Here is a 21,728-nt window from a genome sequence, read left to right as displayed (position 1 = left end):
GAATGGGACCTGAGAGTCTGTATTTCCAGCATGCCTCCAGGTGACGTGGATGCTGCTGGTACACGGACCTTACTTTTAGTAGCAAGTTATCAGAGCTCCGTTTTATGCAAGTTCTTCACAAAAGCTGTTGCCTTCCATAGGGAGGATCCCCACCTTGTGGCACAGAGTAAAAATTCATTAAATAATAAAGAATATATAATGTGTGTGTGTGTTATAAAATGTAGTTATTGGAAAGCTGATAATTGACAGTTGACATATGAGAGATAGGTGTATTCTAGAAGGCCTGATTTTAGCATTAACTTGTGGTGATGGGACCATGGTTGGCCACATTTGATCTCTCTTTTCCTCAGACTCTCACATCAATGGCCCCTCAGGTGACTTGGGTCACGTTGCTCCTGGTCAAACCTCTCTGCCTTCAGGTTTGACCAGGAGCTCTCCATGATAGCTGTATGTTGTATAAAGAGGGCTCCATAGGCCCCCAGGATCCTCCGCTCTATGCTCCACTCTGGCTGGACTCACCATACCTAGAAGCCATGTGGAGCATTCCTCATTGTTCCTGGGCAGCATGAAGAGCAGCTGTCTTTGGAGCCAAGAATCCTGGAGATAAAGGGAGGCCATGACACAGGGTGGCTAGCAGTTTGCAACTGGTAGGTAACTCCTTGCATCAGATTCACCATGGCTCTTGTTTAAAATGCAGATTCTTGGGACCCACTGAAGAGACATCCCTGAGAATAGATTGGAGTCCTTTTGCATATTGAGTTTTGAGACTAGCTTCTCGGTGGGAAGCCAGGGGAGGCCTTTGTGAGCATGAATGGCCAAAAGGTACCTGCTCTGGCTCTGCAAGTAATGAGTGCTTGTCCTGTGAATGAGAAATCCTGGAACGTTTGTATCTTTTTCCCCCCAGTGGCACAAACACCTGCTTTATAAGGATTCTGCTGAGTCCCAGCCAAGGGACTGGTTTCCCTCTGGTGGAATGATAAAACCACTTTTTCTCCTCTTTCCTAGAACTTGATGATAAGGCAGGAGATGATGGTCCTTAAACATGCTACACACCTTGAAAATATGGTGGAGTTTGCATCTGAATAGGCAACCGAGTGGGAAAGAAGTGCTCTGAGGCATCCCTCAAGGGATGGGCCTGGCCCCTTACTGGGAGACCCTCCAAAATACATCAACCTTCCCAGAAGTGGTGTGCAGCCAAGTCTGTGAGGAATGCTGTATCGAGAAAGACACACAGCGGTCAATCACTCATCTTTCAGCCATGTGAGAGATCGGTCCACTGACCAGTGTTTAGATTTTCATCTGTACTTCTATGAAATCAATACTGTTTTTTTTTTTTTTCCTTTTTGCCTGATGAATGCCTTTGGGGATTGTGCCAGGACCAGAAAAGTTTCCATGGATTTCTTGTAGGATATTGAGGGCCTGTAAATCCTGTGATTGGCTGGGAGCCTACTTTGAATATCTTCAATGCAGAAAAGGATGTATTTGAGCATCTGGCCCAGAAATTGACTAAATCTGTCTATAGCATAATTGGTGCAGAAAAAGCTGGAAGACAAATTGCGAATGGTGGGTGTAAACAGAAGAAAAGGTGGCAGAAGGGGAGCCAGATGGATGAGCCCAGACACAAAACACACACAAACAAAGGCTGCTTGGGATACCAGGGGGGCACATTTGCATGCGGGGTCCAGACCTGGCATCAGAGTGTCTCCTTGGCTTGATGGCACCCAGACCCAACATCTGCTCCCAGGACAGAGCCTGAACCTAAACAGGAGCTACCAACTCCAGCTTGCACATGGGACAATCCCTGAGCATGCTGGGACAGGTGGTCCAAATTGGCCTTATTCATAAATTCAGAACACAGATCATTCCTAGACAAATTATTCAATTCCTTAGAGAATTGGGGCTCAAGGCTGGTGCAGGGGTCTCGTTAGAGGGAAAGACTAACAGAAAAGGATTTCTGGGTTACTATATATAATTTTTCCTTTTGCAATGTCACATTCCAAGGCAGTCTAAATATATTTGGTTTGCAGTTTGGACAGAGTGTGGTGGATGTACGTTCTCTTCGAAAATGTGTTGCGTGAGGTGGACCCACAATACTATATTTGCTGATAAAGAGATTTCCTTATTTGATCAAGCCTTCCTACAACACGGGGAGAATCGGTAGCGAAATGTGCGTTGCTGAACTAAATCTTGGGCTCATTTGTCAGTAGTAGAGGGACAGGGTGTTGCCAAACAGGCTTAACCTCTATCTGGACCCAGCAGATACTTATTAAAAAATAATAAATTCTGCATTTGCACAAACACTGGGAACATATCCCCCAAAAACAGCCCGGGAGAGACCGTCACAGTGAGAGATGACACTAAGCCAGGTGCATTTAAGAGTACAACAATAAATAATTATGTTGCCCTTTTCAGAGCTGTCATGCGTGACCCACCCAATTAAGCCTCTCGAGTCTCGTGCGGATGGCTCGTCCTTCACAGCATCCCTTATGCATTTGTCCTGACAGCTTTGTCTTCTGCTTCTGCTTTCATTCGCTGCTTGCACCCCATGCAGTCAAATTTTGTGCATCCAAAATGAAAAATAAAACTGCCAGTTCTCATCTCTGGGGGAAATTAGACTTATTTCTCCCATAAATCATAAGCATGCTTCAGCTGTAAACAGAACATTAGCAACTCTGGAAGTAAATTAACTCTCCGTTCCTGGAGAGACCCGAGGTTACCGAGGGTGATTTGGTGATTTTGATTTAGGGAAGGGGAGTAGGCAGTTTCAGAATGGGTGAGAGGGGTGGATTATTTAACTATTCCGGTTGAAGGTGGGAGCCTAGCAATGGTGGTTGTCACAGTGTAATTATTGAGAGCATCCTTCTCTTTCTGAGAGTGTCCTAGTTTGGATGATAAATTATATGGCCACTCTAATTAAGGTGCAAATAAAATATGGAGCAAAAGCTTGCTTTGTGAAAGAAGTCAGACACAAAGGATGACCTATTGTATGATTCCATTTATGCGAAATGCCCAGGGTAGACAAATCCATAGAGACAAAGAGTAGATTAGTGGTTGCCAGGGGCTAGGGGTGCCTGGGGGAAGTGGGAAGTGACTGCTAATGGGAATGGGATTTCTTTTAGGGGTAAGGAAAATGGTCTAAAATTGATTGTGGCAATATGACTATGCTAAACCCACTGCATCGTACAGTTTAAATGGGTAAATTGTATGGCATATGAATTATAGCTCAATAAAACTGTTAGATTAAAACAAAAGTTTAAAAATAGTTGAGCCGCAGAAATACCAGAAAGGGTAAAACAAAAACCCTTGTTCTCTTTCTTCCCTCTGTCCTCTGAGGGTTGGGCTGTCCGGAAGAGCCACTCACTCAATGGAGGGGTGTGTGACACTTGTTGGCCTCTGGAGGGCCCCTTGCACACAACTCCTATATTTTTGTGACCTTTGTTGGAGCAAGAGAAGGAATGTGGGTTTTCCTACAGTCATTGCTGGGAATCAAGGTGAGTGAGGGTTAGCCTTGAAATGGGGGGTAGCAGGGGGGCGGGCAGCAGGTAGTAAATGAGCCCAGCAATGAGGGTTTGTCTGTTAAGGAAGGCCCTTCTCCCACCTCACCCAATGCCAATGAGCTCCCATTTACAGAGAAGAAGGAAAGAGTTATGGGGTCGGGGGATGGAGGCATGGGGAGACAGGAGCTTAAGTCTTCCCAGAAAATATAAGCCCATCACTCCACAGGTAGGACAGGGTCAGAGTGGGTGAGATCTGCCCACTTAGGTTGGGAACTGTGGAAAACACAGATCAACCACCCACGGACCACCTGATGCTTGGACCCCTCAGGTGGTCCTCTGAAATGGATTATGGGGCCTAGCATGATCCCTGTTCCTAATTTATCCATCAGCATTAGGATCCTCCTTCAAAAGATGAGAGCTGACCTTGAAACCTGTGGAAAGACCAAAAATTGAGCCTGTACATTTTCATATCCTCAACCCATAGAATAAGGCCCAGCGCTCAGTGATATTGGAGTGGAGGGACTGCTGAATGACAGATAGATAACACATACATGATAGCTCTCTGTATGATTTCCAGGCCAAAGCCCAGGGTACTCATTCTAGGTCACCAACAGAGGGTGCTATCTACCTTAAAGAACAAATCTACATCCGCAGGCCACAGCCTGTTGGAAGGTAGGGTAAGGGAGCTCTCTGCTCATTGTAGACCAGAGGCAGAGATGGGGCATTCAAATACAAGAGCTGGGGCAGGCCCGGAGGCCCAATATCAGCATACCTGGGGCAATAAGGAGAGAAACCTATTCTCTGCTTGGGCACTTCCTCAGCATCAGGAAAGGAGAGCCTACCATTTGAGTTGGTTGAGGATAGGATTCAAGCAGGTTTTATTCTGCAGTCTATGCCCTATTCAATGCCTGGCTCAGAGGCAGGCCAGAACCTAGGAATCTTAGATTGGGGCTGAGCAAAATTATCTCTGGCCCTTGCTGGAGAGTTACACAAAAATTCCTGTAGACCACCCAGTTGTCTCTGCCTGGGCTTGTCTTTTCTCTGAATGAAGCTGAGTTCACAGAAAGTCTGAGTGGCGGGTCCTATTATTAGCCTTGTAAGGGGCAAAATCTCAGGAGGATCACACACCCTCCCTGTACCCTTCCCTCCTCTCCAAACCAGGGTAGACAAAAGAAAGAAGGAGGAGTGCAAACATGAGATGGAAACTGACCCCTAGAAGGCAGCACAGTAGGCCACCGTGTCTGCAGGTCAGAGCGTCCATCTGGGGATCTGAGATGGGGCTGTTGGGCTCAGAGATACATCCATGAATGGAGGAAATGGAGCTGGATGTAGCTGCTAGAAAGATGTTCTCCTTATTATTTTCTGTGTTTTCACATCCACATATCTATTTCTTCCTTTATTGTGAGTCCTTGGTTTTATTATTTCTCTCTGTTGTGGTCAAGGAAATCTGAGAGCACACAGAGGGCAGTCAGGAACCAATGGGAATGCAGGACAAAATAAGACCGTGCTGTTCTTGGGAGCAATGCCTGGCAGCTTCCCCTGGGGCCGGAGGTGAAGCACACACCCACCCTCAGGTATCCCTTCTGTGGTCAGCAATCTTGCCACCTGGAAGGTTTCTCAAGGGCAAATGTGGTAAGAACAAATCAAAAAAAGCTTGTGATGTTGTCTAACATGGGTTCCTTGTAGCAGCCTGTTCTGCAGAAAGGACTAGGTATGGTAGATGGTAAATCGATGAGGGGGAAGGTCTGAAAGATTTCTTTTTTCCTATGAGCTTAGAGTTCCCTTGTGAGCTAGATCTGTTGAAAATGCTTGTGAACTCCTTATTTTCAGTGTTTAATTCCTTTGGGAAATACTCTTCAACACATTAGGATTTTAGAGCTCAGGGTGAAAAGAATAAGACTTTCAAAGTTTCTCCTTTATACTTACAGTTGGATAACTCTAGAAACTTACTGGCTAGTGACTGACTCCCACCTCCACGCAGACAGACAGACAGACACCACACACATACACACAGAAAGAAAAGAGTAGTAATGACAATCGGGCCCTTTGTTAAACAACGATTAAAAGACATAACTTTAGAATTTTGTTTATGGGAGCCCAGCTCACATCAAGAGGACAACCTGTCCCAGGGCTGTAGACCACACAGGACCCTGTCGGCCATCTTGCCAGTGAGTGTGAATTCCAACCATGTGGTGCCTCCTCCACCCCACAAGAACTTGGAAATTCTTCTTACAGTGAAACTAAAAGATCTACTCATAAAAAACAGAAGTATCCATCTGTGGCAACTAAGAAGAACAGTTGATAAACATGTGACCAAAGAGATTGGAACCACCTAAAACTCAAGGTGACTCAAGAAGGAAAGTGGCTTATGGTGATAATGTAGCAAGCAGGGTCTTGATCATGCCATTTAGAGAAAAGTGGTAAGAATCCATAGGGTGGCTCTCTAGGCCTAAAGTGCAAAGAGAGAAAAGCTCTCCCCAGAGTTGGGAGGAGATCCTATCCAGTGCCTGGGCCAGAAGAACTTCCTGAAGATCCATCATCAGCCTCTGATTTGTTTCCCTAGAACATGGCCTTCAGGGGGAGGAGGCAGTGGGCAGCCGGTAGCCTGCTCCTATACAGCGCATTTCTCACTGTAGACACATGCATCTTACTCTGGGATGAAGAGGTCCAACTAGTAAGACACACAGGGGCTGTGCCCTCCTCTGTTAGTTTCCTGGGGCTGCCGTAATAAATGACAACACACACAGTAGGTTAAAACAAGAGAAATTAATTTTTTTGCAGTTCTGGAGACCAAAAGTGAGAAATCAAGATGTCGGCAGGTGCCATGTTGTCTCCGAAGTCTCCAGAGGATAAGCCTCCTTTGCCTCTTCCTGCTTCTTGTGGCTCTAGAGGTTCATTCCTCCGCTTCTGGCTGCATTCCACTCTGTTTCCACTTTCACATGGCCTTCTTATTTGTGTACCTGTATCTCAAACCTCTCCCTCCTTTCTCTTAAAAGAACAACTAAGATTTAGTTGGATTTAGGGCCCACCCTAAGTTCAGGATGATTTTCTCTCAAGAGCCTAGTGACATTTTCAAGGACTCTTTTTCCTAATTCACATTCGCAGGTCCCAGGGGTTAGAACTTGGCCATTGCTCTTGGGGTTCATGAGTCAACACTCTACAGTGCCCGTATCAGGTTCCCAGTCTTGTCATGCTGAGCCAGCCTCTGTGGACGCAAGTTTTCACAGGGACAGTCAAAGTGTGGATCATGTGGGTGCCCTGGCTGTCACATCCTGCCATTATTGTGAACCAATTTATTTTGACCATATCCTTTCTATTGCTGCATCTAAGAAAGCACCCAGGGACTCAAGTTTTTTCATAGACATGAGAAAACCTGAGAGTCGGCCTGGCTGGCCCAGGATCCTTCCCTCTGACCAAATGTTCCGCCTTGGTCAACCCACCATCTAACAGACAGAGCTAACTTTAAAAATAAGTTGGAAATTCTCCCCCTCTTCAGGTAATATCTCACATCTACCTAGAAAGAAAATTCTAGAAATGGATGAACTTGGGTGTGTAGTAAAAAAAAAAAAAAAAAGTCAGGCTAAACTTGCTCATAAAAAGTATAATTTTCTCACCTTTTCCCCTAAGGGGAGCATAAAAAGAGATTGGCCTGGCTCTGCCAATCCTGGATTTACCTTCTGTGTTGGCTTTCATTCTGACAGTGCAGGTTGGCACCTCAAGGGGTAGCAGCTCCTGCCTCAACAGGCTTAAGCCCTAGGAGCAGCTACCAGGTGGGGAGAAGCTCAGAGGGAGCATCACCCGATGCAGGGGGAGGCCTGGAGGCCTGGAGACAGACACGGGAGGGGCACAGCCACTTAGGGTGAGCACACACAGTAGTTCAGACCCAGGACTCTGGAATCAGACATGGTGTGCCTTCTACATCTACCTCAGGCCAAGGATATGATGATGGGCAAATTCCTTGACCTCTTGGAGCCTCATGTGAAAAATGAGTGCTTGTGAAGCTTGGGCAAGTTTTCCAGGTATGCTGATGCATGCCCTGTGCTTGGCTCACAGGTGCTCATTTTTCAGGCGATTGTTATTAAAGGGAAGAAAATTGGCTTACCACACCCATTTATCCAACCCTCCAAAGCTCGGCACCAACGGACTGGAAACAGCACCATGAACTATTCACCTCAACTATGGGCACCTCCTCTTTCTAGCCCATCTCCCATAAAAGGGCTTTTTTTCAATCCCTCAGAGCTATTCAGAGACCTGATCATCTAATTTATGTAAAATGCAAGGTGGTTTTCTAGATACAAGGAGCCAGGAGGAAGGAATGTCTTACAAAATGTTCCGCCATTGTCCTTTAACAATAGTGCTAGATGTCCGGAAGGATTTCCATACATCACCTTCTCAATCTGCAAGACTCTCATTGTGTCCTCTGAACGGGAACTAATTTCTTTTTAATAAAAGTTTCCAGTGGAGTCTATGGAAGATTTTGACAGCAGGCCTGGCCAACAGAGCTCAACTCGAGAGACTATGCAGAGAAGACCAAATGCCCACTACAAGTGGCTTCCCGACCCCTTCAGCATGACAGGGCCTGTACACACAACATTTGCTCTATCCTTGCTCCACAACGGGAAGTCATTAGATGAAGTCTGTCTTTTATCACCCACCTCCCCATAGTTCTGAATGGACTCACTTTAGCCCACTCACCAGCCCCTATATCAGTGGGGAAAAGGGAATCTTTCCATAACTGGTGCTAGAGCCACTGGATGTCCACAGAGAGAAAAATGAATCTTGATCCCTACCTTGCACCTACCCTAAAACTAATTCTGGATGGATTATAAACCTCCATGTCAAAGCTAAAACCATAAAGCTTCTAGCATGCCTTTGTAAGCTGAGAGGAGGAAAATTGTACTTAGGTGAAATGCCATATTAACCATAAAATAAATTGGACCTTATCAAATTGAAAACTTCTCACCAAAAAGTATTTGTTAAGAAAAAAAAAAAATAGGTAAGTGGTAGAATGGGAAGAATGTTGTGGGATGTGTATGTGTGACTAAGGATCTGTATTTAGGACATGTCACAAGCTTGACAAATTTACTGCTTTGCTCTCTTTCCTTCAAATGCTGACTTATTTCCACCTGGACCTTGCATGTGCTACGACTCCCGACAGATGCTTTCTTCCTCACATCTTTGCAAAGCTGGCTCTATTTCCTCACTCCAGTCTTAATTTGGAGCTGGGGCTATAGCTCAGTTGGTAGAGTGCTTGCCTTGCATACGTAAGGCCTTGGGTTCTAATCCCAAGCACCATGGGGAAAAAAGAAAGTCTTGATTCAGACCTCACCTCTTCAGAGGTTGTGTGGCCTACATAAATAGCCCCCACTTCATTCAGTGGTCACTGAGCCTGTTTTGTTTTCCTCGGAGCACTTTCTGTATTTTAAATCCTTATATTTATATGTTTACAACTCTATCGTCTGTCTTCTCCAAGGAGAGCAAACGTGTGAAGGGTCTGGCTAAGCCGTACGCATCCTTACCTTCTCGAAGCTCAGAGGAAGAGTATGGAGGAGGGAAAGGTCAGGATGGTCTCAGGGACATAGTTTGTCAAATTATAGGCACTGGATATCTAATGAGGAAGTGGAAGAGCATTCCAGGTGAGGGAACCAGATGAAACAAAGGCTCTGAGGCTAGACCGATGGCCAAACTTTGTAGGCACTGTAGGTTGGTAGTAGAGTTTAGTGAATAAGACCAGAAACTTGGCTCTAGCAACTTCCAGTACCCTGAGGGACGATGGACATGAAGAAGAGGAATGTGCCCAGGAGGGGTTTGGAGCTCTGGAAGCTTGGGAGAGGCCAGGGAACAGCAGGGGTGAAGGAATATAGACCCTGGGAGGGGAGTGTGTGCTGCATGCTACAGCACAAGCCCAGGAGCAGGAAATGAATCACTGAAGACACCCAGAGGCAGTCAGGCAGGGGAAACTTTTAAAATGAGCACCCACAGCAAAACTGCATGCCCTGACATTCCTGAGAGGGAGCCAGGATTCAATAGCTGTCTGCTTACTGAGAGGGTGGGTGTGTCTATCAGAAAGTATGGCACCAGGGCCTTTACAGTCCTTATCCTCCGCCCCAGGCCCCGTGACACAATACGTTTGTCCATCTGCCAGGAGCCAAGGGCCCTGGGCTCCTGGCTCTGTCTCCAGCTGCAGCGGGCCCGACAGATCTTTCCCTCTTGATGGGATTATGCCCAACTGCTCACTCCCTTGCCTGTCTTCTAAGGAAACCGTGAGGATTATCTGCTTAATCTTTCCAAAGACCTTTGGAGATCTTCCATATAGAATATACCAAAACTTGCTGGAATAGCAATACTGGACTTTGAATTTATATAACTATTTTCTTTTGAAAATCTTGAAGAGCCTTACTGATTGATGATAGAGTGGATTTTCTTACAGCACAGTTCAATTTTCATTTCTTAACCTCCAGACAAAGATAAAAGGTGAATACTGCCCCAGGATCTTCAACAATGATTGCTGATTCACTTATTGGGTTATTAATCTTTTTTATTATTGAGTTGTACTGTTCTTTATATGTTCTAAACACAGCTCCTCTCTCTCTCTCTCTCTCTCTCTCATACACACACACACACACACACACACACACACACACACACACACTTTCTTCCAATCTATGGTTTACCTATTACTTTTCTTAAGAATAAAATATTTTGATGAGAAGAACTTTTCAAATTGATGAGGTCCAGTTTTTATTATATGGTCGATATTCTGTGTCTTATCTAAGTAATTTTTTCCCTATTCTAAGCTTACAGAGGTATGCTCAAATGCATGCATATAGATGCTTTATGGTTTTAGCTTTGACATTTAGGTTTATAATCCTTCCAGAATAAATTTTAGGGTATGATGTAAGATAGGGATCAAGATTCATTTTTTTTTCTATGTAGACATCCAGAGGCTTTAGCATTAGTTGTTGAAAGGTTTCCCTTTGGCCCACTGAATTGCTTTGGCAGTTATACTGAATGTAAATGTATTTCTGGACTTTCTATTCCATTCCATTGATCTAGAAGGATATATTAGAAGGATATATTTATGCCTCTGTTGTATATTCTTGATTACTGTACCTTTATCATAACCCTTGACGTCTCGTTCAAAGTTGTAAAACCTTTTAGTTTATAGACAATTTAGGCACATATCTATAATCCCAGCAACTGGGGAGGCTGAGGCAGAAAGATCACAAGTTTGAGGCCTGCCTGGACAACTCAGTGAGATCCCATCTCAAAACAAAAAGTAAAAAGGGCTGGAAATGTAGCTCAGTGGTACAGCATCCCTGGGTTCCAGCCCCAGTACCACAAAATAAATAAATAAGTCTTTAATCTCATTCAAAACTGGCTCTTTTGAAAACATGTTCACACATAAGCTGGATACAAATGATCATAGCAGCGTAGCTTATAAAAGCCACAATTCCTTCGCTATCCTGTATATATTCTAGAAAGAGCTTGTCAATTTCTTCAGTAAAGGTGTCCTTGAACTTTGTATGGGATTGCATTAAATTTACATATGATATAAGCACAAATGACATTTTGACAATGTTGCCTTCTAATCTATAAACCTGGTGTACTTTTTAATTCATTTAGATCTTTAATTTTTCTCAGAAATATATGTACTGATCAGTGTAGAAGTCTTGAACATACTTTAAAATGATATTTTGGCTTTTGATGTAATTGTAAATTATAGTCTTGTTTTATTAAATTTCAGCTTCCAATTATGCATTGTTACTATATCAATGCATCTGACTTTTGTGTATTAACTTTGTACCCTGCAATATTATTAAATTTGCTTATGGATTTGAAAAAAACTTTTTGGTAAAATTCCTTGGGATTTTTTTCTGTAAGCAGTCATGCCAACTGTGAAAAAAGACAGTGTTCTTTCTTCCCACTCTTTATGCTTTCTCTTATTGCACTATTTAGATCCTTTAGTACAATATCGAATATCTTAATGCCTATCTAAGGGAAAAGAATTCAGTTTTGCACCATTAATATGATGGTAAACACAAGTTTTTTGTGGATGCCTTTTTGTTGAATTGAAGAAGTTTTTCTTATTCCTAGTTGCTGAGAACATGTGTTTTTATTTTTATTATTTTATTTGGTACCAGAGATTGAACCTAAGGGCATTTCACAACTAAGCTACATCCCTGGACACCTTTTTAAATTATTATTTTGAGACAGGTCTTACTAAGTTGCCAGTAGCAGATATTTTAAGGGATGTGTTCAAGGAATTGAATTTATGGTAAGAAACACGTGCCTGTAGAGGCTGGCTTGGCAGCTCTAACCGGCAGGCCACCAGTAAGGACAATTTGAAACTCCTGGGCATGAGTTGGATCTGCTGAGCACCCGTGGAATTTCTTCCTTAGGGAAGACAAAGTTCTGGGTCTTTCAACCCCTGGAACCACCTTACTCAGGTCATCTGGGATCATCTCTCTTACTTAAAGAGAGCAAACCAACAAGTTGGGGGCATAGCTCATTATAGAGCACTTATCTAGTGTTCATGCAGCACTGAGACCAATCCCCAGCACTGCCCCCCCCCCAAAAAAAAAGTCAACTGATTATGGGCCCCAATCATGTCTAAAGAAGACCTTTGCAGCAAATCTAGATTAGAGTTTGATCAAATTATTGGACTGTGGTCTAGCCAGCGTAAACTTCAAAACAGCATCACAGTGTGAGGCTTCCCACACTGGATGAGTAAGAAAACGCATCCTCTTCCCACGTCTGTTCCTTAAGACATAATTCACATATCGTCACATTCACCCTTTTAAAGTATACAGTTCAGTGATTTACTAGAGATTTTACACAGGATGGTACAGCCATCACCACTACTATTCCAGTGTATTTTTTATCACTATTCAAAAGCCCCTGTATCCACTTACAGTCAGTCTCCATCCGTCTCTCCCCAGTTCTTGGTGTCCATTGATCTACATTCTGACTCTATGGATTTGCCTATTCTGGACATTTCACATAAATGGAAACCTATGCTGGGTAGCTTTCTGTGTTGGCATTCTTTCATGTCGTGCAGACTAACCCACATTGAAGCGTGTATTAAAATTTTATTCATTTTGTGACTTGACAATAATTCATTGTATGATATATCATTTTTGTTCATCTATCCACTAGTTGAAAAACATGGAAATATTTCCGCCTTGTGGCTTTTATAAGCTATGCTGCTATGATCATTTGTATACCAGCTCATATGTGAACATGCTTTCAAATCTCTTGGGTATATATCTCAGAGTGAAATTGCTGGGTCATATGTTGATCCAGTTCTTAGATATTTTAGGAATTTTCAAAGATTGCACCATTTTGCATACCCTACAGCAACGCATGAGGATTCCAATTCCTTCACATCATTTCCAACACTTGTTATTTTCTTTTTTTGTCCTAAATAATTGTCATTCTAGTAGATGTGAATCAGCATTTTATTACTCTTTTGATTTCCTTAGTGACCAAAGATGTTGAGTGTCTTTCATGTACTTATGGCCATTTGTTTATCTCTTTACCTCAAACAAAAATAAAAGCAAAAGACAACGGAATTTTTGATAGGGACATCTCATTGAATTCATAGATGACCTTAGGGAGTATTATTTAGTCTTTCAATCCATAAATAGAGGATGTCTTTCTATTTATTTAGATCTTTAATTTCTTTCAATCTTCAGGTACAAAAGTTAGGTTTCCTTGGTAAAAATTTTTCTCCTAAGTATTTTCCTATTTTTGATGCTATCATAAGTTCAAATATTTTTTTTAAAATTTCATTTTTAGATTTTTTTGTTGCTAGTGTATAGAAATTCAACTTTTTAAAATATTGATCTTAGATTTGCAACGTTGCTGAACTCACTTATTAACTCGAATAGTTTTGTTGTGGTTTGTTTTTTTGTCAGTGTTGATGATCAAACCCAAGGCTTTGTGCACATTCGATAAGCACCCTGCCATGGAGCTCCATCCCCAGCCCTTGCTGTGTATTCTTTAGGTTATTCCTGTTTAAAAGATCATGTTATCTGTGAATAGAGACAGTCTTACTTCTTTGTTTCCAATATGGATGGCTTTTATTTCTGTTTCTGGCCCAGTGAGCCTGGCTTGAAATGCTATTCAATGTTGACCAGAAGTAGCCAGAGCAGATATTCTGATGTTGGAAGAAAGTATTTAATATTTCACCATTAGATACAGTATTAATTCTGGGTTTTATTAAATTGAGGAGCTTCCCTTCTATTCCTAATTTGTTGAGTGTCAAGAATAGTTATAGATTCTGTCAAATGCCATTTTTGCAGCTATTATGATGTTTCTGTGGTTTTTGTCATTTAGTCTATTGACTAAGTGATTGATTTTCCTACATTAAATCAATATTGCATTCCTGGGATAAACTCTGTTTGGTCAGGGTGTATAATCTGTTTTCTATGTTGCAATATTTGTTTTGCTAATATTTTCTTGAGGATTTTTTTTTACATCCGGATTTAAAGAGGATTTTGATCTGGAGTTTTATTTTCCTATAATGTGCTTGTCTGGTTCTAATATCTAACTATTACTGATTTCATAGAACAAGTAAGGAATACCCTGCCTCTTCTATTTTTGGAAGTGTTTATGAAGAATTGGTGTTAATTTTTCTTAAAATATTTTGTAGAGTTTACCCATATAGCCATCTGGGCTTTTCCTTATGTAACCTCTGTAATTTATTCAATTTCTCCACTTATTATAGATCTATTTGGATTTTCTATTTCCTCTTGGTTCAGTTTTAGTAGTTTATGCCTTTCTGCAAATTTGTCCAATTCATTTGTTGGCACAATTTTTTTTGTAGTATTCCACTATATATACATTTTGTCTGAAAGATCAATAGTGTCAATGCTTTCATTTTGGATCTTAATAATTTATTATATTCTTTTTTTCTTATTCAGTCTAGATAAACATTTGTACATTTTGGTAACTTTTCAAAGAACAGATTTTTGGTTTGTTGAGTTTCTCAATCGCTTCTCTATTTCACTCATTTTCATTCTCATCTTTATTATTTCCTTCCTTTCTATTGCTTTACATTTATGTTGTTCTGTTCTTTCTAAGTTCTTAAAGTGGAAAGTTATTTTTTAATGTAAGTATGTATAGAAATAAATTCCCCTCTGAGCATTGCTTTTCTACATCCCATATGTTTTGATATATTGGTTTTTATTTTTTTTAATCTCAAAGTGTTTTCTAGTTTCCCTTGTGGCATCCTCTTTGACCCATCAGCTGTTTGATTCCCACATATTTGTGAGTTGTCCAAATTTCTTCTGTTTCTGCTATTGATTTCTAATCTCATTTCACTAGGATTGAAGAACATTCTTCATATGACTTCAGTTCTTTTAAATTTACTGAAATTTCTTTTATGAACTAAAATGGTCTATACTAGAAAATGCTTCTTCCACACTTAAAAAGAATGTGTATTCTGCATTTATTGTGTTAATCTTCTGTCTAGTTGTTCTGTCCATTATGGAAAGTGGCTTATTTTAGTCTCCAACTATTACCATTGATGTTATGGTTTGGATGAGACAATTCACAAAGGTTTAGAGGAGAAAGGACTGGGTTATAAAAGCTGTAACCCAATCAGTGAATTAATACCCTAGTGGGATTAAACTGAGTGGTAACTGAAGGTGAGTAGGGTGTGGCTGAAGGAGGTGGGTCATCAGGGGTTTATATATATTGGATCTCATGAATGGAGTTTCTCTGTTTCCTGATGTGATGTCTTGAGCCACTTCTCTCCACCATACCTTTCCACCATGATGTTCTGGCTCATTTTAAAGCCCAGGGAATGGAGCCAACTGTCTATGGACTGAGACCATGAACCCCCAAATAAACTTAAAATGTCTTCTGGGGGGTTGGGATTGTGGCTCAGCAGTACAGTGCTCGCCTAGCATTTTGTGTGAGGCCCTGGGTTCGATTCTCAGCACTACATAAATATAAATAAAAAAATAAATAAAGGTATTGTGTCCAACTACAACTAAAAAATAAATATTTAAAAAATATCTTTTGGTCACAGCAGTGAAAAACTGACTAAAACAATTGAACTGTCTATTTCTTCCTTCAATTCTGTCATTTTTCACTTTTTATATTTTGGGAGTCTTTTGGACTTTGCATATGTGTTTATAATTGCTGCATCTTCTTAATGAATTACATAAGGTTATTCATATTTTCTATTTCTCTATTGGTTTTGGCATTTTGCGTCTTGTTCAGTTCAAAGCTGTCAAATTAATTGGCATAGGGTTTTTCCTAACATTCTCTCATTTTTCTTTTACTACTATAGGATGTGTAATGGTGTCCACTCTTTCTTGATATCATTAGATGCTATCTTCTACTTTCTTTGATGATCAATGTAGTCAGGAACTCATCAATTTTATTGATTTTTAAGATAATATCATTTAATTTCCATCATTATTCCTGCTTTTTCATTTAATTGATTTTTACTCTTAGAGTAATTACTTCCATTCTTCTACTTGAAATGTATTTCTTCAGGTTCTTGTCATCAATGCTTAGGTCACTGATTTTCTATTGAAAATCTTCTAAAATGTGTATTTTCTTCAAAGAATGATTATGGTAACATATTATAAGTTCCAATATTATAATTAACTATATTGTTAATTTAATTGAATATCATCATTATTAAATTAAATTATGTTCTTATTTTCCTGTGATTTATTGTCCAATGACTGGGTTCCTTATAAGTATGTTAGTTTCTTCCCAAATATTTTTTTTAAACTTATCTTATTGGTGGTCCTTTAACTTATTGTGAGCAGGGAACAGGCTCCATTTGTCTCATATAGAGTATTAACTCTATGGTGTCAAAGCCTTAAATTTGTTGAGACTTGGTTTTTGTCTCAACATGTAGTCAGTCTTTGTGAATGTTCCCTGAGTACCTAAAGATTTATACTCTGAATGCTAAATCAATTTTAATTAAGTTGGTGGATAGTGTTATTCAGATCTCCTCTATCTTTACTGATTTTTCTATATAAGGCTTAAATCAATTATCAAGAGAAGCATGTTAAAATCCTGACTATAATGTGCATTGGTCTTTTCTCCTTTAATGTATATTTCCCTGTCAGATTTTGATTCATAAATTTTATAATTCTAGGTTCAAATATATTTAGGATTATTATGTGTCTTTTTTAATTTGTTGTTTTTCTTTTTTGCAGTGCTAGGGTCCAGACTCAGGGTATCACACATGCTAGGTAAGTGCTCTACCACTGAGGGACACGCCCAGGCCATATTATATTATATTATATTATATTATATTAATCTTCCTGGTGATTTTTCCCATTTATCTTGATGGCATGACATTTTTGTACAGTTCTTTGTCTCAAAGTCTACTACAACTGATATTAAGATAAGCACTCCATGTTTCCTATGATTGGTGTTCATACCATATATTTTTAAATTTAATTCTGCTTTAATCTATTTGGGTTTCTATATTTAAAATATGTCTCTTATAAGTATGCTTCTAATCCCAGTGACCCAAAACACTGAGGCAGGAGGATTGTAAGTTTGAGATCAGCTTCAGCAACTTAGGGAGAAGGACTGTAGTTTAGTACTAAAGAGCCCTTGGTTTCAATCACCAGTATAAAAAAATTGTTTGATCTGGCTTTTTTCATCCAATATGATAGCCCCTTTTAATTTAAACATTTCGTCCACTTAACATTAACGTGATCACTTAGATCTTTGCGGTTAAGTCCACGTCTTCCTATTCTTTCTGTTGATCCCTCTTCATGTTATTTTACTTGACAGGTTTTACCTGTCATGATTTCTTTTGATTATCTGCATATTTATCAATATCCAGTTTTTCCTCTTCTATTGAATTATTAAGTATACCTCTTTATTTCATTTTATTCTTTTTCTATAATGTATTCATTGGATATTTGATTTATTCATTGATAATCAGTTCCTTAAACCTGATAACGCCATGAGATTGTCCAAATAGGTGGAAAGTGCAAAGTTACTAAAACAAGGGTCAAGATCTAACTATAAGGTACTTTACCAAAAAGGGGTGGGAGGCTTGGCAGAGTCAGCAGAAGAGTTTAGAAGCCTTGAGCAGAGAAATGCAGGCAGAGCTAGAGACTGGTGTTGGAAGAAAAGGCAGACAGGAGTTTCAAGACAGAAGCGATGGTGGAGAGGTGTCTTGGATAGACTTTCCAAAGATATACAAATGACTATGAGAACATGAAAAGATGCTCAACACCACTAACCATCAGGGAAATTCAAATCAAAACTACTACAATAAGATACTACTTTACACTAATCAGGATGGTTGTTATTAAAAAAAGAAAATAACCAAAAGGTGGAAGCAACCTGAATGTCCATCCTTGGAAGGTTGAGTAAGCAAACTGTGGTGCACACATATGATAGACTATTGTTCAGTTTTTAAAAGGTATGACACTGTAGTAAGTGAAATCTGTCAGACATGAAAGGATAAAAATTATACCTAGAATTGCCAAATCCATAGAGACAGAAAGTGGAATGGTGGTTACTAGGAGCTTGCTAGAGGAGGGAATGGGGAGTTCATGTTCAATGTGTACACTGTTTCCGTTTGACATGATGCAAAAGTTCTGGGTGTGAATGGTGGTGATGGCCACACACCAATGTGGAGGGACTAAGTGTCACTGCATTATACACTTGAAAATGGTCAAGTGACACATTGTATGTTCTATATGTTTTAACCATGATAAAAAGAATTAAAAGTGCCAGCAAGGGCACTGCATTCCTTATTTTACTAATGAGAAAAACAAGACAGAGATCAGGGAACTTGCTCAAAGTTGCAGAACTAAGGAGGAATACAATTTTCATACTAGAATTTTCACAAACAATAACGAGTTCAAAGCCTATGCTCTGAACCATTAAGTATATGGTGTCTTTCAAAGACATCTATTATGGTAATGATTATAAAAAATGGAAAAATAGAAATAATTTAAATATCCAAATACATGTCTCTGTGTGGATCATCCATTTAGTGTAGTATAAAACTATTAAATATGTTTCTGAACATTTTTCTAATGGCATGGATAAATAAATAATTTACTTATACATTCAATGGGGGAAATACCAATATATAATAATGAACTTACAGTATGATTCCAGGGTTTTTTAAAAAAATTATATACATTTAGTTTAAGTATGTTTAAGCATTAAAAGAAGGGATTATACCCAAGTTGAAATGAATTTATTTTGGAATCATATGATTAGAAATGATTGTTTTTTCCTCATTCTTAGTATTAGTTAGCATTTTCGTATTCATCATCTGTCGTAACACTCGAATACACCAGTCAGAGTCACCCCAGGTGAACTGGGCTGGCACACAGAGACAAATACCATTTTCCTTGGGTTTTAGGACGGCCCCTCTGACCCAGCTCCCACAAAGGAGGCAAGGCAGGCCAGAAAGAGAAGGAGCACGCCTCGAACCTGAATTTTATTAATGGGGGGAGCTAATCCATAGAACATTCAAAAGGATAGGATTACAACAAACAGGTGGGTGTAATTCAACCCCATCGGGTGTCACCCACTCCCAGAGCTGCCTGTTTCTTATTCCAGCGGAATAGGTGCAATACCAATCCACGACCTCTTTACTCTGGACTTAGCTCCTGTGCATAGCTCCTGTCCAGGGCGGGCCCCCGACCATTATCTAATTGCCATGTATGTTAGCTTTCTATTATTACAACAAACACCTAGGATAAAGTGGTAAAGAGGAAGGTCTATTTTGACTCATATTTTTGGGGGCTTTAGCCCTTGGTTGGTTGACACCATTGCTTTTGGGCCTGTGGCAAGGCAGTACCTCAGGGTAGGGAGTGCATGGTGGAGCAAAACTCTACTCATCTCATGGCCAGGACACAAAAAGAGAAAGAGGATGAGCTGGGGACCCCCATTCTCTTCAAGAGCACACCCCCAATGGCCTGTCTTCCTTCCACTAGGCCCCACCTTGATAGGTTAGGGTTAGGGTTAGGGTTAGAGCCACAGGCCAGGGAGAAGCCTTAAACACAGAGACCCATGGAGGCATTTCAGATCTAAATGGGAGCACTGAGAACAAGTTGCCCCAAATTTAGTAACATCAACAATTCATAAAAACCTTTCCTTTACCTTGCTGTTTCTGTGGGTCAGAACTTTGGGACAACTTGACTGCATAGTTCTTTGCCTGAGATTCTCCTTCAGATCCGTCAGCTGTCAGCCAGGGCTGCAGTGACTGAAGGCTTAACTGGGTCTGAAAGACCCACTGTCAGCACGTCTCACTCAGATGGCAGCAAGCCAGGTCCTTTCCACGGTTGTGCTTGGACATCCTCATAGCACAGCAGCTGACCTCCCCCGTGACTTTTCATGACCTAGCCTAAAGTGTCACACACTGCTACTTCTGCAATGTCCCACCATTGCACACAGACTTCCCAAGGGAATGAATTCCAGGACGTGAGCATCGTCTAGGACATTGACTACTATGGTTTCACACTTTGTAAATAAACTAAAGTGGAATAACGTAGAATCAGGATGAGAAGTGTAGATTTGGGAACAAGACTGTATAGTTCAAACCCAAAGTCATAAGACTCATTATCGTTTTATTGAGTATCAGGATGGATAAAAGTGTAAGTGACACACTTAGCCAATGGGTGTCTCATTCTCTTCTTCTATAAAACGAGGATGAAAAAATCTCCAAGAATTGCTGTGAGGATTTAATGAGTTAATGTACATAAAACTCTAGAATTCCACCAACCTCATGGCAAGGGCCACATGGGTATTAGCTATTATTACTTACTATTTTTAACATCAGAGAACAGGGCTGGGGATGTGCTCAGTGGTGGAGAATTTACCTAGCAAGAGTGAGGCCCTGGGTTTGATCCCCAGCACCTAAAAAAATAATAAAATCAGAGAATTGATGATGAGAAAAATAATTTGTTTTCTTATTTTATTTTTATGTCAAACAGGTAATATGCTGACATCATAGCAGGTTTGATGGAGACACGTCTCTTACAGTGGTAAAAAAAAAAAGAAATCATCAAGCCTAGGGACCACAAAAGCATCTGGCATAATCATTTAAAAGTTGGTTGTATAGTATCATTCTTGTTATGTAAAAATAAATCTATACATCCATACTGCTTGAGTCAGCTTTTTCACTACTGTGACTAAATAGACCAGCCCAATTGTAGAGGAGAAAAGTTTATTTGAGGGCTCATAGTTTCAGAAGTCTCAGTCCATAGTCAGCTAGCTCCATTCCTTGGGGCTCAAGGTGAAGCAGAACATCATGGAGGAAGAGTCAGCTCACTTGATGATCAGGAAGCAGAGAGAAATAGAGAGATAGATACTCCACTTGCTAGATACAAATATGTATCTTAAAGCCAGGCCCTCAATGCCTCACCTCCTCCAGCCATACCCTACCTACCTTTAAATTATCACTCAATTCATCCCATCAGGTGATTAATTCACTGATTGTGTTAAGGCTCTCATAATCGAATCATTTCCCCTCTGAATGATCTCATATTACCTCACACATGAGATCTAAGGGGATATTTCACATGGAAACCATAACACATACAAAGGAAATTCACCATTACATAAATGTCATTTACCTCTGGGTTATGGGATTATAAGGTATGGCTTATTTTTGTCTTTCTACTTTTGTGATAGTGATGTTTTCTATAGATTTATCATTAATTTAAAATCAGAAAATAAATTTGTAAACTTTTATTGCACAATATTAAATACTCATTTAATTGTCTAGCTACCTTGAAAATGACCTACTTAATAAGGTAAATTCTAGTCCCCCATCTCAGACTTGAAATAAGGAGCCCAAAGCTAATATCAGCCAAAAAAAAAAAAAAAAAGCTGAACTTCACCCACAGTTTGGTTGTGTTATTTTCCCATCAAGCTAAGTGTGTACTATCCTGAAATGGCTCACAGCAAAATACAGTTCAGTAAATATTTATGGTGCCCCAATATTGTGCTAAGTACAGTTGTGGGCATTTGAGAGAAATAAACCATGCTCTTTATTTTAATATTTGTCAGAGAGAGTTTGATGCTGTGAGGTTTGTGATTCTCTGTGCCTTTAGTTTTTTTACACTCAGTCCTGAAAAGGTTGTCCCACTTTCCCAAAAGCTGATTTTGCCCTATAGCTAGCCATCCTTCAGCAAAGCCAGATAAGGTAACAGATAGGTAAAGTTTGTCCAGTATCCAAGCTGAACACAGGATAGGAACCATGCGGGCTAG

General features: G+C 40.3%; 1 non-coding gene across 1 annotated transcript; it reads right to left on the bottom strand.

The window, feature by feature from the left end:
- Positions 1 to 20,439: 20,439 nt before the first annotated feature.
- On the bottom strand, positions 20,440 to 20,545 carry LOC113182490 (small nucleolar RNA U13). Its single transcript, XR_013343283.1, has one exon. It is a non-coding gene; the product is annotated as a small nucleolar RNA U13 (small nucleolar RNA).
- Between the last annotated feature and the right edge of the window lie 1,183 nt (positions 20,546 to 21,728).

This window comes from Urocitellus parryii, chromosome 2 (assembly GCF_045843805.1).
Source record: "Urocitellus parryii isolate mUroPar1 chromosome 2, mUroPar1.hap1, whole genome shotgun sequence".
In the NCBI taxonomy this organism is placed as follows: domain Eukaryota; kingdom Metazoa; phylum Chordata; class Mammalia; order Rodentia; family Sciuridae; genus Urocitellus; species Urocitellus parryii.
The sequence above is the reverse complement of the archived record's forward strand: the minus strand, read 5'-3'. Positions and strand labels throughout refer to the sequence as shown.